General features: G+C 36.8%; 1 non-coding gene across 1 annotated transcript; it reads right to left on the minus strand.

The window, feature by feature from the left end:
* Positions 1–13,672: 13,672 nt before the first annotated feature.
* Positions 13,673–13,775, minus strand: LOC115063442. The gene has a single exon (XR_003843319.1). It is a non-coding gene; the product is annotated as a U6 spliceosomal RNA (small nuclear RNA).
* Positions 13,776–14,916: the final 1,141 nt, after the last annotated feature.

The following is a 14,916-nucleotide window of genomic DNA, read 5'->3' on the forward strand; positions in this document are numbered from 1 at the left end:
CTGATGTAGAAGCCTTATCATTGGCCCCGACAGTCACTCCATACTCTCCGTCACCCTTCCCTGCCTCTTACATCATCTTATCCCACCAAAACTCCCCCTCCCTATGTTCTGAACTTATATAAGTGAGAGACCGATGCCATGAATTTGAGTTCCTTCTTTGACAGACTCCCAGCCTGGGTGTGTTTCTTTTGGGCCATTGACACTTGCCATCCTACTCAGCCCTGGAGAGACCCCAGTGGGAACGGGACCTCTCTCCTCTCACCTGAACCTTCTGGCAAGGAGCCAGCACCTGTTTACCTGTGTTCTCCTTTATTTCTTTAAGGGAGTTATTTATGTCCTTCTTAAAATCCTCTATCAGCATCATGAGATGTGATTTTAAATTCATAGCTTTTCAGGAATGTTGGAGTATCCAGGACTTGCTGTGGTGAGAGAACTGGGTTCTGATGATGCCAAGTAGCCTTGGTTTCTATTGGTAAAATTCCTGTGCTTGCTTTTCACCATCTGGTTATCTCTGGTGTTAGATGGTCTTGCTGTCTCTTGCTGGAGCTTGTCCCTCCTGTGGGTCTGTAAGCCTGTGTCAGCACTCCTGGGAGATCAGCTCTCTCCTGGTGGAACTTGTGTACAGAGGGCTCTGAAACAGCCCAAGCTTCAGGGAAGAACACAATAAATAGGCTTCTACTTATAATTTGAAGATATTAGTGTCATCTTTCTCCTTTTTCTATGTATTAGATTTTTTTATGATGGTGATTTTTAACCACCATTATAAATCACAGATGCAGTCATCACTATCATCCTCCTGAAGAATGTTCTCCAAACCTACATAAAAGACATCATCTGAAACACTGTAGTTTAACAAACCATATTCAGCCACTAATTGATGGCTTTAATGGATGACAATAATAATATTGTCATTATTTTGTCAATACAGTTCTTAATAGGAAATAGTTTTTAATTTACGCTTTACTTTGTGGAAAGAAGAAGTAATATAATTAAAAATTGAAACACTTTATTCTAGTTTGCCCTTTAGTAGCTGTGATAAAACCCTGACCAAGAGGAACCTGGGGAGGGAAGGATTTATTTGGTTGATGTTACAGTCCATTCTCCAGGAAAATATGGTAGAAACTCAATACAGGAACCTAGCAGCAGGAACTAAATAAGAGATCATGGAGGAAATCTGTTTACTGGATTTCTCTCTATGGCTTTGTTCACTTTGTTTTCTTATACAACCCAGCACCACCTACCCTTGGGATCTTTAAGAACTCTTATCTAGTTAGAACCATAGGTCCCTCCAAACACTACAGATTATTGACAATAATATTGGCTACCATATAATACTCAACTTTGTAGCCTCCCCCAGCCTTGAGCAGGCTGGCTCAGACCTGTTCTGCCATTGTGAATGAGACCACCTAGGGTGGAGTCTTCTGACCTAGAGAGGTCTACTGTTCTGCCACCTTTGTGCTCTTCTCCAAGATGCTGCTACCTTGTGAAAGGCCAAATCTGTCTTCCTGAGACATTCCTGAATAAGCAACATCCTGGTGACCAAGTGCTAACAGCCTGGCAACAAAGCATCAAGAGCCTGGCGTGGCAGGGGATGGGCCTTCCCCCTTTTAAGCTCAGACTCTTAAATAAACTCTGGGGCCTTGATAAGTATCTTGTCTTGGTCTCATTATTTTTCTTGCCATTTCCTCCCATACAGCCCCAGCTTCCCCTTCAGGAACCCAGTTCATGTAGCTGCAGGCAGGCGGCTACACAACTTGGGTCATAGAACATGGACCTAGCAAGCTGACAATAACCTAGAATCCTCATAGGTACAAGGACTCTCTAGGTACTAGCTGACAAGTTTTCATAGTGCTGGAAGGTGCTATGCATGCTTCTTGGAGAAAAGTAATCACCAATTTTATCCAGCTGCTGTGTACCCTAGAGCTACAGGAAAAACTGGCCTGGTAAGATATGACTGTTGTGGCAATAGTGGCATCAACAACATAAGTGTAACCAACTACCATATGCTTTACATGAATTTTAGTCACACTTCACAAGATAACACTCATACTTTACTACTCTATTGTTGGGTCAAGATCTTGTGACTAAATAGGCTCTAGGTCTTAAGGGAGATCACACTACTATTTATTCTCCTAAGTGGATATGATATGAAATTGATTCTCTTGTTACTTCTATGAGCCTCTCAGTCCTGGCCTTTAAATTACCAACAGATATATGGATATTCAATATATGCATGTATTTCATATACATATATAATATAGTGAGTGATTCTATATCTAGGTTTATAATGATGAGTTGCTGAGAAGGGCAATTTTATATCTGTCAAAATATTCACATTTATTATTATATTTCATGTTCTACTAAGTATGCGAAACTTCATTTCTTGCTACAAAAATGATCTTCTGCACATTTATTTTAGTACATTATTTGGAATGAAATTTTAATCCAGAATTCTGAGTCTTAGAATTTTAAACAAGTCAGTTTAGTTGGAGAAAGTTACGTTATGTACCAAATAGTACACCTTAAGAAGCCGACTTTGTCAGCAATGGCTACAACACTTTGCTCTGTTAAATGTCACACTTAGACTGGGTAATTGGAAGTGAAAAAGACTGACTCTGGAAAGAACACACACAAATTAAACAGAATGTACTGATTTCTGATGTAACAGATGGCCATATGATAGAACTGCTTTTGTTTATAGAAAATGAACCTAAAGTACTTTATTTGACAGAATTACCTTCAAATGGTCCAACTATTAAATGAACAAAGTATTGTTAATTCAATGTAAATGTAACTTGTTATTTGGAATATGGCTATCCTAGCTCATAGGGGTATGTTTAAATTTTATAACATATTTCATATTTCATTTTTTGATCAATGTGTATTAGATTTGTACATCTAGAAAAAGAGAAAGAGGGAGAGAGAGAGAGAGAGAGAGAGAGAGAGAGAGAGAGAGAGAGAGAGAGAGAGAGAGGCAGGCCTGGTTGAATCATGGGCAGTCTGTAACCCCCAAAATCAATCACTTTAGAGACATGTTTTCTCATCTCTTTCATGGACAGAATTATACAAAGTCAGTAGCTGCTGTAAGTTATGTGTTCTGAGGCTGTGCCTCAATCTTTGCAGGTCTCGCATACAGGTTTACATACATACATTCTCCATCTTCCAGACTTTCCAGCACTGCCTGGGTCAAGTAGAAAAAAGAACATGAGCTGGAAATTGCTTGAAATCTGTTCAGTTACAGCGTTTGCCTGAAGGACTTCACACTACAGTGAGTAAGTAAGAGGTAAGAATTATTGTTGTTACCGTCACTCCCATTTTATAACCAAGAACGATTACACATTTTAACACTTAAAGGCAGAGACAACAGCACGGACAGATTAGAACTTTGTAGTTCAGCCTATATGGTAAGTTAGTCCTGTAAGTTAATTTGGGTTTGTCATCTAGGTTCATAAACTTCAGAAAATTTACTGAAGAGCATCCCACTGCTTCACCAATAGAAAACTAATAATGAATTAGTGAGTATTATTATCAGGGAAGCTGCACATAAAAATGGCTAATATGACTCTTATAGCAAAAGGTGATAATTTAACATTATAGCCATTTTACATAATTTTAATTAACTATAAACATTAAGAATATGCTATTTCTTCTCAATGTTGTTTGTTTTGGTGTATACGTAGTATGGTAGTTTAAAAACAAATGTAAACTTTTAGGCATACAACTCCAGCTGACATGACAGGTTAGATGGAACAAGTTGATGGAGTTGTGCAATTAAAGATGCCTAAATGTAACAACCTATGTGAGAGCACGAGTGACAGACATATTGTCATGGCAAAGTAGTCAGAGCACAACCCATATAAGTATGTTCAAGATTAATAAATCCTCATAACAGCACTATGAGACACGTTATCCTATTGCCTTGTATAAGTAAGTAAGTAAGTAAGCAAGTGAGTAAATAAATAAATAAGATCAGACAATCTGCAAATATCAAACTGAATACAGGATCTGCAGCCAGCATGACTCCTGAGCCCAATCTCCAAACCATGGTCTATTCCCTTTGTGTACTGTGAGTAAAGGTCTATCACTGAAAGATGGAGAGGGAAGGATAATAGATATAGGATGATTTACTATCAGCCCATTTTTGTATTTATAAATTGAACTCTAGAGTTATAGAACTGATAGAAAATGTTATAGTTAAGTTAAATGTTAATGTTATAGTTCTATAACTTATAGAATAAGTTATAGAACTTATAGAAAATGTTACACAAGAAGAAAGAAAAAGACAGGGATATTTGTGCAAGCAAGCTCTAGTTTGTATGACACATAAATGAAAGTCTGGTTAGTTTTATTTTCTCCAGACATTCTGAGATTGGATGTAAGGAAAAGATGAAAATGCAGTTTTGTGTAATTGAGCAAAGGAAAAAAATGTTATATTCTTGATAATAATCATCTCCAAAAAGCAGACAGAGCAGGCTTGCCAATGGTGGTAAGAATGAACTTGAAGTCTGTGACTATGGATTTGGAATAAAATAATTTGATTTACTCTGATCTCTCTCAAGCTACATATTTAAATGTTGACAGAGAGGTAGGTTGGGTGTTTCCAGAGCAAAGGAATTGCCAAGGCAGTTGGCACTGTGGAGGGAAAGATGGTGTCAAAAGTGTTGTAGATCCTTATAATGAATGGATTGTTTGAAGTAAATGACCATTTACTTCTGATCAATAACATGAATGACATCATCAGTGACAACAGGGAAGCCAATGCACGCTGAGAAAATGATGGAATATATGGCTATGAGACAAGGGTCTAGACAAGTAACCATGGAATATGCTGTGATCTGCTAATGGGAAACTGAAAGATTTTTAATTGAAGCAGTTTATAGGTATGACCTAGACTATGATCACTATAGATAAATCTGGGCTAAAATGAAGAGAAGCAAAAGGGTCTCAGAGTAACCAAATGCTGAAAGGACAGAATTAATGATTCATAGGACACAAGGAAATTGTGCATCTCATTGAGACTTGTGTTCATCTTTCTTCATGGTAAATGGATGCAGAGACCTCTGAAAGCTTTGGTACAGCGAACTCTAATTAAATAAAACACTCTTTATTATTGTAACAGAATGGGTTTATTAAACATATAGATGAATTCATTTCACACAAAATACAATATCATCTCTTCTCCTCTTCCCTGGAGGGTATCATGCCAGAACTTTATGTTCACATAAAGCCACTTCAGCCTGAGAAGTAAAGTGTACCTTTAAAAACTCACCAATTCAGCCTCAGAAAGTAAGTGTAACTTTAAAACTGAAGTCACAGATTCAAAATGGGAAACAAAAAGTCAGTAGAATATTGTGGAGTCCTTGACGGTCTCTGCCTACAGGTCCTAGTTTTCTTCATCATCTCATCAGGAAGCCTTTTAGAGATGGATGCTCCCAAGCATGCAGCATCTCTGCTCTACACTGGTAGTGGTCCTCTTTCAATACCATTCTTCCTGGTGTCATAACTAGCTTATTTGAAACTTCTGTTAAGAAATTCCATTTTGGCTTCTTCTTTATGTTATGAAATCTCACCCTGGTTTACCTTTTTACCAACTGTCTATATTCTTTCAAACTTTCAAACAGAAAAGTATGAAAGAAGAGCAGTAACTTGCAGCAGAACATCAGTTGGAACCGTCTGTATGTACCCTACTTATTATAAATCACCAGTCAAACACACACAGCTGGATACAACAAATTATGAAAGTAGGTCCAGATGGAAATGCCTCAGGTACCCAGTGAGATCTGATTCCTCTGTACCTATGGTGTAAAGTGATTATTATAACATCCACAATAAAATAAATTACCTCTTGTTGCTCAGAGGATCCACAACTTGCTTGCTGGAAGCCCTATGTATATGGTACATATAGTTTAAAGATCCTAAAATTCAACACTTCAGGTCCTGATCAATCTTAATCAAATCTATTTCCTCATTTGGGGTCATGGTGAAGCCATTGATTGCATAATGTTATTTCCACCAAATTAGCTGGTTCACCTATTCCTGGGTTGTGATAGGTGTTCCTGAAGTGAAGTTTATTTATTAGATTTGCGCAGCATTGTATATGCATTGGCTATTTCCTGAATATGTATGTATTAATGAATTAGTGAATTCATTAATATCTCTCCAAAATATCTTGAAGGCTATATGGATCTTTGTGAAATCTGTGTTAGCCCACTGGTAAACATCCAGGGATACATTGATCATAGTTGCTACTCTGTAAACAATATTGATTAGAGCCTTCTCTGCATTTCTAATTATTCTCAAAATAGTGAAGTCTGAAAATTCAACATTGTCTGTTTTGAACACTTTGAGAGTAGTAGAAACAAGCTTAGATATGGTACATGGCAAAAAAATATGCTGGTATGTTGAGTAATTTTTGTCAAATTGACAAAAGGTAGGGTTGTCTGGAAAAGGGACCCTCAACTAAGAAAATGCCTCCACAAGATAGGAGATATATGCAACTAAAGCACATAAACTCTAACCAGGAATGGGGTATGTAAACCTGACATTATTACTTTGAAGAGGCATTACAAAAGGACTTTGAAACCCTGAGTTGGAAAAGGCATTGTATACTTAGAGCTTGACTCACTTGTCTGTGGGAAGCTAAAGGAGAAGACTGCTCGGCAAAAAGCAGATGATGGTAGCCTAGCTTGTAAACTTTCAGAGGGAAACAAGGACTCCATGGGGATGTTTATATGGTATTTTAAATTTACAATTTAGGATTTCTGGCTAGCTGGGGCTAAGCATTAGCTGTGTTTTACAAAACACCATAAAATCTAGTAATATTTTCTCTTGGTCAGCACCCAGAAGCCGAGGAAGCCAAGGCTGTATCTCATGCCGGCACCTAACCTTGGTAAAGTGTTAAGAATCTTGGAGGTGCTACCGGTTTGGGGAGAATAGAAGTTGTAGTCTTGAAGGGAGTCATTGAAAGAAGCAGCCGCATGGTACCCCGTGACATGGTTGGAGACCTTGAAGAGTAGCCACAATAGACCATTGTTGAGAGTGCAGCCTCAGCTGCAGTAGAGACTACAGGCTCCTGGCGATTCCAGGACTGTAGGACATCTGCTGTTTTGGCAGAGTCAGATAAGGGAGTACCCCAACTCTTGGGAGACCCGAAGACTGGGAGTGAAGCCCAGACATCAGATACCAAGTTATTTATTTTCTTGTTGGAATTTGGATTTGCTTTGATTGATTTCTCTTAACTTGTCTCTGCATCCTGCGTGCTGTAATTAAAGGTATTCACCACCAGGCCTGATTGTCTATTATTGTTTATCTCAGCAATAAAAAGTAAATGACTGACAGCTGAGCTTTAAGCTCTCGATTTCTTTTCTTCGTGAGGAAGTGTAATTGATCTGAAGCCGTCTGGGGATCAAGTGTAGCTGCTCCTTGTTCTTCCAAAGGTAGAGTTGCTGAAGCTTTCAAATTCACTATTACACATCCTGGTTGGTGCTAGTTCTCCTGTGAAGGAGACCCAGAGAGTTCAGTGACAGTATTTATTTATTTATTTATTTATTTATTTATTTATTTATTTATTTATTTAGAGAACAGCAAAATCACAAATGAGAAAGTCAGAAGATAACTTCCAGCTGATGGGCAAGATGGCAGGTGATTATCCCACATCTTCCTACATCTTGCGTGAGTGTACCGGTCCTGCTGGTATGAAATCTAACAGTCCTCTGAAGGGGGAGTGAGGGTGATTATAGAAAAAACAGAAAGAAGACTTAGAGACAAAAGTTAAAATCTGGAGGGCTGCATGTCTATACCATGACAGCCCTGAATGCATTCTCACCGCCTTTATATTCTTTTCGGTATCGTGGGAAACAACGTCTCAAGCTAGTAAAGACAATGGCTGATGGACATAGGCTATATGTTTCCACCCGGAAGCCTCCCTGTTCCATCCGCCAAGATTAATAGAACATTCAGCCCTTCGCCTTGAACTTTGAGAGCATCCCCTCTTATTGTTCCATGCGTCAGCACGCCAGGAAATTTGCCAGCAGACCTGAACCTGCCTCGACTCTTCCTGACAGGCAGGCTTTCACAGAAGGAGATGGAAATGTCTCCTGACATATGCATGCTGGGATTACAGATGTGTGCTACCACATGAAGTTTTTACATGGGTCCTGCAGATTGAACACACATCATCAAGCTTGCACAGCAAGCACCCTTACCCCACCCCAGAGTCATTTCCAGGTCCAGCCAACTCTATATATGAACCCCATAACTGCATCCAGTGGCTCACGTTATCTTCTACATTACCAGCAAAAATTAGACTTACGGTTGTATTTATGTTTTGAAAGAAAAAAGTTATAGTGTTCTCTCTTCAATACATCTGGGAAGTGGCACTTATTTTGAGGAAATGTCAGTCTGGTTGACCAGTTAACTGGCAGCAATCCTGTTGAGGAAACTGCCTGACACAGGTGCTCCACTTTGCATCATTATCTTAACAGGAACAAGATGACTTTGAGTTACTAATTATTATAACTATGTACTGTTAAAAAAAAAAAACCTAAGATTTAGAGACACTTATGGTTTTTCTTTTTGGAGATATCCAGATTTCCAGACATGCTATTTTAAAAACGCACTTGAGACACACCACTCCAGATAGTGTGACTTCTCCAAGAAAAGTGGTACCTGGACTTAATTTCAGGAAAATCACATTGCTGTACAACGGTTCAAGCTGTTCATTGCATTGCTAATTATTTTATTTGTAATGTGTAAAATATCACAATTTGATGATAGTGACATTGACAGTCTTTTTACATTATATATGGTCAATATTATTTTAACATGACAATTATAAACTATAGTTGCAAATTCCTGGGCCTTCCTCACTTCAATGGGTAGGGCCTGTGTTATTCTCCTCGAATCTTGACTTGTTAATAACAAGTCAAATGCAGCTAGATTAATATATTATTTTCACACTGTGTCTAGAACAAACTTCCAGAAGTCAGTGGTTTAAAATAACATGAATTTGTTACCTTAAAAGTTCAGCCTTTCAGAGTTCAAATTAGTTTTCCTGGACTAACCTCAACATTCCTCCTGGAAGATGGGAGGTGAAGCAGAGTCCATGGTTTGTCGCTTCTAGGGGTCTTTCTTCCTTGTTATGTCATCCTTCCCACTTTGTTCGGTTTGCCCCTCTGATGTCTGCTTCCATTTCACTTTGCTCTGCTGTCTCTGACCTCTTGCCTTTTCCTCATTAGAACCTTTGTGATCATATCAGTACTCCTATTATTAACTCAAAGCAATCTCCCCATGTCAAGGGCCTCCTTTAATCATATCGGTAGATTTGGCCTTGCAATATTAAAGCAATATATTCATCACAGATCTTCTGACTTGAAGGGGTCAGGTAGCCAGCCTAGCTGAGTTGGAAAACATTATACAGATTTACATGCTCTGCTTAATTTTCTCACAGAAGGATGGCTATTGAGCTTTAAAAGCCACTGAAGTGTGTTACAGACAGCAGCTCACCTGAGCTGTGAGTTGACTGCCAGGACCAATTATGTATGTGAGGAAGCCATTTCAGATGTCCATCTTAGCAGCTTCCATCTCCCTCAGTCCATCTATGACTGCCCCTGCATGCTGTCAAAAGGGTTAAAATGGTAAGTAATATGCTCAGCGCTACTGTTCACATTACTGTACAAAAGAAACACAGATTTACCTGATTCTCTTTGGATTCTTGATCTTATTGCTATGCTTGCGAAGAAGCCCATACTAGCTTGCATGAAGAGATCACAGCAGGAAATCACATTTACATATGCTTTAGCTGACATCTCAGCTGTAATTCAGTGGACAGTCAGCACTAATCACTCAATTAGGGAGTGAAGACTCTTCCACATGATTCTAAGTCTCCCTCCTCCCAGCCTTTACATCTTCCCACTGGGGCCTGAGAGTTTGTGGGTCAGAAGCTAGCCAGCCCTCCTAGGTTCTGTATAAACTGCTGTCCACAGAATCCAAGGTCCTTACAAAACAGCCATCTTATTACACTAATTTTGGAGGTAATTTTGTACAGGAAGTAGTTGATACTCATAGAAAATCAGCCCCAAAAGTCAGAGTATAAAAGTAATTTTTCTCAGTAGATTTTTCTCATGCATATGAGAATAATTAAGAAAATCACTGGAAAATGTATTATTTCTTTGTTATAAAAACAATACTTCATTCGGTTTGTTATTGAATGCTGTCATTGTTAAATGTTGTGCTTAATATTGAAAGCTATAGAATTCAGGGTGTAATAGATGCATTGAAGTTAATATTTTATGACCACTATTTATAAAAGAAAATAAATTATAGCAGTCAGTCCAAGAATACTGTAACATACAACTTACATTTTTCTATTGATCATGTTTTATACCACTGGGTCACATTTTCTCCAACAGAAGCTGCATTTCTTATTAATACCACCATTGACATTTTTAAGAAACTAAGAGTGAATTAGGCCAGAAAATTTCAAATATTAGCGTTTATATTTCTTTCTGATGTATACACACTAAAATTTGTTTCTCATAAATATTAGAGCTTGAAAGGAGATATTTCCCTCTGTAGCTCCTTTTGATCTTTGCAAGGTGAAACTCAAGGCTTGCCTTTCATAGTCTTTTGTTTTGAATACCACAGGCCATTTCCAAACATCGCCAAAAAGCTTTACAAAACTTGTTTATTTCCAGACATGAACACTAACTTGATACCAATACCACTAATACATCAAAAGAGCATATAAATGTATGTATTATTTATTATGAAGATCAACATTTCTTAGCATTATGATAAAATAAATTGTAGTATCATTAGTCTATATTTTGTTTCAATGTTCAGTACTAACTCCATGGCATAATAGATACATTTTTAAAGTGTTCATCATCATCATTATGTGTGTAGACATGTGCACATACATGTACACAAGCCATGGTTTATATAGAGATCAGAGGATAATTGTGTGAAGTCACATATATGTGGGTTCTTGGAATTAAACCTAGATTTTCAGTTCTGTCATTGCTTTTTAATATCAGGCCTTATTTGGCAGTTTCTAATTCAGTGTTAATATGCTATTCTCCTTTACCCTCTTATCTCACAAGTCCAGTGGAACATCTTTTATCAATTAATTGTAATTGACATATGTGTATCAGAGCTAAGCTGAAAAATCCACCCCATTACTGCAGTAAAACAACAGAGTATGTTGTAAATATTGTTTATTACTTTCATCTTTAATGAACAAAAAATGTAGAACAGCTAAAAATTTGTTTGACAAAATCCTACTTGTTAAACATCGATACCTTCATTGGACTTTCAATATGAGTAATTTAGCTATATGTTTTATATATATAAATATTTATAAAATATGCATATATATATTATATATGTATATATATTATATGCATATACATTATATATGTACTTAAAATGTACTCAGCAGAGAAAAATACATTAGACTGTATAGTCTATCCAATAAAACTTATTTTTAATCAATATCTGTATTGTAATAATATTAATGATGGTTATCATTTGAAAGAGACCTCATATTGGTGAGCTAAGCATATTATTGAGAGTTTTCTGTGTGTTATCTCTGGAATGAAAATTGTAGTACCCTAGACTCCTGTTAATGAACAGATCTTGGGAATGTATACATTTTTGCAAGTTTTGTTTATATTGTGTATATGAGTCAGTCTATAAGAATGTTTAAAAATGTAGATAGTATTTGGAAAAAACTTTCCAGTGCCTTTCTAAGAGTAGAAGCAGAACCTTTCCATTAAATAAAGAGAACTGTTGCCACTGGTTTTTGATAACATCAGACACCTAGGATTTTGCGATGATAATTTCTTTGTTTTTACAGATATCAATTTTGCATTCACTTTCCCAGATATTTTTCACTTTTCCATAGTAGAATCATATGATGGATTTTCTTTGGAAAATTTTTTTCTCAGAATTATATTCTGGATATTTATGCATGTTAGTGCATAGAGCTAAGGTTCATTTTCATTATAAGAAAAGTACTCCACTAAGTGAGGATGCCCTGATTTATTATCCACATGCCCTTTGTTGAAATGCATATTATTTCCAATCTGGGCTCTTTTGAATAATAGTACTTTGAAAAAAATTGAAAGTGTTTTATCTAAAACAGTTTTCCAACAGTTCCATAAGAACCACATGGAAAACATATGTCAACAGAAATTCCTGCTCCTTGCCCAGCAGTTACTCTGTAGGTCAGTGAAGTCACAATTGTCATGGATGCTGATAGGCTGGACTGCAATATGATCCAGGAGAGATAACAAAGAAAGGACCTGCTGGGTCAGAAGGAAGAAATATATTCCATCTTAACCCAAAGTGATCTATCCGCAGATAATTTGAACTCTGATTCCAGGCAACCAAGATGGAGTTGTTTGCTTTCTTATTTTTGAAGGTAACTGGATGTTTTACAGTATTTTATTGTGGCTTCAGTTTCTACCTAATTAACGGGATTAAGGGTGTGTCAATGCATCTACTGGTCACTTTGACTTTCAACTCTTTCTTTGAGCTTTTCCTTTTCTAAATCTGTCTTTTCCCCACTGCTTTCTGCATTTTAAAGAACTTTTAAAATTTCTGACCACCAGTCTTTGTTAGTTACATGTGATTTTTTTTGATGGCTTTGCCTCTCTGTGGCTATTCTTTTTGTTCACTTTATAATATACTTCAGCAATGTGGATATTTAGCCTTTGATGTTTCATTTAAACAAAGTTTTAAATTCATGGGTAAATAAATATTTTCAAAAGTTATTGCTCTTCAACTAATATCTGATAATGTGGTCACTAATTTTAGGTGTCAAGTTAGGGGGAGAGCGGCTATACATATACATTTTATGATTTTTTTTATGCTTAGTGCATTTTGTGTCTTTTCTAAGAAATCATTGTTCTCTTTTCTATATATATTCATTCCTGGATATTTGTGACTTTATTAAAATCACCTATAAATGGCCTCATTTCTCCTTCTTTTTTCATAAAATAATATGCCATCTTAGAAATCAATTCTACTGTACCTTTCTATACGAAGCAAATCACAAATTCATCTTAGATGAAAGAGTGATCACTTACATTTACTTCATGATAATAGTATTTACAGCATCATATTACTAAGTATTTGGCATATGCTAACATACATGATAGAGTTCTCTGCTCTTGGACTGCCAATGCAACAGGAATAGCTCACCCCTGCTCCCAATGCCATGATTTCTCTGTCATGATGGACTGTGGTCCCCTGTAAATATGCCCATGGAATACATGATAATGGGGACAACATATCTCAGCAGAGAATAGACAGTGCCCTTCAAAAGGTAGAAAATGACACCAATAAAATGATCACAACCCTCTTTGATACCACAAGGGTAGAAGTGTTGACTCTCTATGTAGACACTCATAGGCAAGCCAATCTTGTCTTGAATCCTGGAGAGGTATTAAACAGTCAAAAGACAGTCCAAACAGAAAATAATCAGCATCTGTACGTGAGCCTTATATCTCTCCAAAAGGACATCTGATAGACACTATTGATTGTGTCAAGAGAAATAGCCATTAAATAATTTTTACACATCTGCAAATGGAAAAAATAGAATTATGAACAGTTTCTGAAGACACAATTTTCTTTTTACCATCATTTCTACTTTTTAACAATTCAAAGGAGAAATATGGAATTCTTCATGAATTTCTATGTCATCCTTACTCAAGGACCATCCTAATCTTCTCTGGGTTGTTCCAATTTTTGTATGTATGCCACCAAAGCAAACACAAAGCAGTTTCAATTCATGGCTAAAAAGCATGCTTTGTAGTTATAAATATTCAGTATATGAATGACATATTTGGTCATGTGATCACATACTTTGCATGTAATATGTTCAAGGAAAGATTAGCTGTATATAAGTATATGTCATGGAGTGTTTTTTAGAGAAAATGAAGACAGCAAACTTAACTTCTCACTAAAGTGATGTATTTGTTTCAGTACAAAGTTTTTTTAAACATAGTTATTTTATCTATTATATACTTAAAACATATACAAAAAGGAAATTTCAACTTAGCATCTTATTTTTATGAAGAAGTTTATATCTTACACAGATACGGAATTTGTTATTCAAGCAAGAAAAGAAAAATGTGAATGAATGGAAAAGTATAAGATGGTCAACTGCAAAAGGAATTCTCACATTATGCAAGAAGAGCCAATTTCATTTGCCAAGTCAGGAGATCAAGGTCATAGAGCATACAGGAATGTGGAGAGGTAGTATGGAGGCTACTTTTAGAGTTGTTTATCCTGGAAGTAATAGGCAGTCTTAAGGTCTTATTTTTTGAAGACTTGGCCAAATAATGTAATCAGATTTATGTTTTGAGAAGTTCTACACATGGGAGTAACCTGGTGGATAATTCAATCCTACACAAATGGGTCCAGGTAAGATGTGGAAACCTGGAGTAAGGCAACAGCAAGAAAAGGGTATGGGGAGAATAAAAAAATATTTCTGGGAGAGGTGGATTGTCAGGTAAAGATAGAGAAGAAAGGGGGATGAATGAACCCATGATAACCCTTAAATTTAGGCCTAGCATAGTGACACACATCTTTAATGCCAGCATGTAGAAGGCAGAGGCAGGCAGATCTGTGAGTTCAAGGCCAACCTTCTCTACAAAGAGAGTTACAGACAAGCCAGGGCCTCATAATAAGGCTCAGTATGAAAAGATGTACGATGTACTTTTAGAGAACAGTTACTTACCAAGATGGGGGCTGTGTGTGAAAAAAAATATTGGGAGAAAAAGAATAGCAACTTCAGCTTTAGATATTATGAAGTTGAGCATAACAGGGGCATGCTGAAGGTTGTGAAACAGTGTGCAGACTGAATTTGTGTATTCTTTGATTTAGTTAATATACTTCCAAGAACAGAAC

Source organism: Mus pahari, chromosome 2, assembly GCF_900095145.1.
Source record: "Mus pahari chromosome 2, PAHARI_EIJ_v1.1, whole genome shotgun sequence".
Classification (NCBI taxonomy): domain Eukaryota; kingdom Metazoa; phylum Chordata; class Mammalia; order Rodentia; family Muridae; genus Mus; species Mus pahari.